Genomic DNA, 2680 nt, shown 5'->3' with positions numbered 1-2680 from the left:
CTCAAAATAATTGCCAAGAGTTATTTAGTGAATTCACTTGAATACTGTCTGTTAATTAATTTGCCCCTATAACTTAGTATCCTTTTCTCTATTAGGCCTATATAATGGTTCCATTTTTGTGTGGGTTTTCAAGACAACCATTTAACTTGGGGTGCCAGTATAGGAAATGGATACTGGTTTACTTTGTAATTCGACCAATACAATTTAAGCTTTCAAAACTAAACATTCATGAATAAAGGGAGAAAAGATATTACAGGTAATGTGATTTAAGCATTGTACACAGATCAAAAACTAAATTCTGTGTCATATGGAAAGGTGCATACTGATCTTCTCCATGGAACAGTTCATCTCAAGGAGATCATAAATAAGCCTGACAAGAGCAACATTTTGGTTTTATTCTCTTTAGTAGTCAAATAAATAATTATCTTGGTCAGTTTACATAAGTTCCTGGTTTTCTTTAAAGAATTCTAAATTGTAAATTAATACAGTGATTAATAAAACCTTCAAAATGCCTTTAAGTATATATATATATATATATATATATATATATATATATAAAATCATTTCAGCAATAAGAATACAAGAGACAATAATGAAATTTCAGCCAAAATATTGATAATATATTGTCCTTGTTATCCAGTCATTCCTGCACACCTTTCTCCTCATATGTAGCTACTCTTCTAGGAGCTGAAACTATTTGTTTCCTTTTAATCTAAACAATTTGAGAACTTCATGTATGCCTATTCTACTTTTATTAATTACACCCATCCTTCTCCCCCATGCAGAGCCTGCAATGTGTCCTCATCCACTCTCAAATTTTGCTTCTTTAATTATTATTGTTTTTGTGCATTTGCTTGTTCATTTTGGTGTCTGTGTGTGTACACATATCCTGATGTGTCCTTTTATGGTTTCTCCTATATGTATTTATTTAGTGCTGGCATCTTAGTATTGGGTCAGGGTTTATTCTCTAGATAAATCTTGTTCTCTGTCTCTTAATAGTCATTAACTCGCTGTAGCTCTTCATCCAGAACTAGAATTTCTTGGTATTTCCCCTATTCAGGTCTTGTTTTGGGGAATATTATTTATTTTTATTATTTTGTGGATAAAGCTTTCTTGATATAGTTAGAAGACAGCGTCTCATATCAGACATCCTGGCTTTCTGGAAAACTTTCTGTTCCTTTTCAACATTCCTCGAACTTTAACTGTAAGAATTCTGGTGTAGATGTATCTCAGTTGGGGCTGGCAGCCCATTATGAATTGTTCTCTACATTTGGATTTTGGTTATGGATTACTGTGATGACTCTGTCTGCTATAAAGAAAAGCTTGGTTGATGAGGGTTGAGAGCTGGATACACTTATCTGTGAGTATAAGGGAAGACAATTAGTATGTAGTTAGATTGGGGGCCCTTGGCAGTGGTATTGGAACCTATCACAGGTGCATGAACTAACTTTTTGGAGCCCATTCCCTATGGGGATACCGTGCTCAGCCTAGACACAGGAGTAGGCTTGTTCCTACCTCAACTTCATATGTCAGATTTCGTCGCCTCCTCAAAGAAGGCCTTACCCCCTCTGCGGATGGGAGAAGGGGAGAGAAGGATAACTGAGGTTGGTATGTAAAATGAAATATATTATATATATATATATATATATGTATATATATATATATATATATATTTACTTAAATCGTCTTTAATGAAATCTGTGTACGAGACGGCCCTACTCTTGCATCTTCTCAATCGTTTCTTCCTTGTATTTGCCCTTCTTCCCTACTTGTTGAGACTTGGCTTTCCTTTCCAGGATCTTCTTGCGGTCTTTGTCCACCTTTAGCCTGGTGATAACCACCTTGCTGGGGTGGATGCCCACACGGAGAGAGTTGTGCCATTAGCCTTTTCTCGCTGTACTCGTTCAATGTAGATGACATATTTCTTCCTGTACACTTGGACCACTTTGCCAATCTGTTGACCTTTGTTGTATTCTCGGCCAGCCTGAACTTCATCATCCTTTCAAATGGGCATAGATCAAACATTGTACTTCTGTCTCAGCTCTTTGGAAAGAGGGCAAGACATGATCTTCCTCTGAATGTGAGAAGGTGCATTGAAATGCCGTTTGCGGTTCTTGTTTCAGTCAGAAGTCACCAAAGGATTGAACTTCATTTTGGCGGCTGCGATCCAGCGATGGCTGCAAGAAGAAAAGATGAATGTAGTTATAAGGTACACCGGTTGAGGAAACTGACAGTGATAGGCTCTTCTCTGAGGTCATGGCCTCACTAGTTAGTGATAGCTATCTAGATTTATAGTAATCAGCATGGATTCTCTCATTTTGAACTGGCCCTGAGTCCAATTCAGCATGTATATAAAGACATACTTGGTTAAGCTGAACTTCTTATGATGTTCCTACAGTTTCAATGATTTTATTTGGCCTGAATTCCTGTTTTCTTACCTTTGTGAAGGACTTGAAATGAAGCTACTTCTTTTTCATCAAACTGTTTCCAAAGAATGTATTTATCATGTATAACTCAGAGTGTTCAAAAGATTTAGCTACACACACACACACACACACACACACACACACACACACACGCACACACACACATACACACCCACACACACACATATATAGTGTACAGTTATATACATTTGTATATATATGGAACCACAAAATGCAGTTGCTATTTGTACTAC

General features: G+C 36.8%; 1 pseudogene; it reads right to left on the bottom strand.

The window, feature by feature from the left end:
- Positions 1 to 1715: 1715 nt before the first annotated feature.
- Positions 1716 to 2152, bottom strand: LOC127215855 (60S ribosomal protein L26-like; annotated as a pseudogene).
- Between the last annotated feature and the right edge of the window lie 528 nt (positions 2153 to 2680).

This window comes from Phodopus roborovskii, unplaced genomic scaffold (assembly GCF_943737965.1).
Source record: "Phodopus roborovskii unplaced genomic scaffold, PHOROB, whole genome shotgun sequence".
NCBI lineage: Eukaryota > Metazoa > Chordata > Mammalia > Rodentia > Cricetidae > Phodopus > Phodopus roborovskii.
This window is presented reverse-complemented; position numbering and strand designations above follow the sequence as displayed.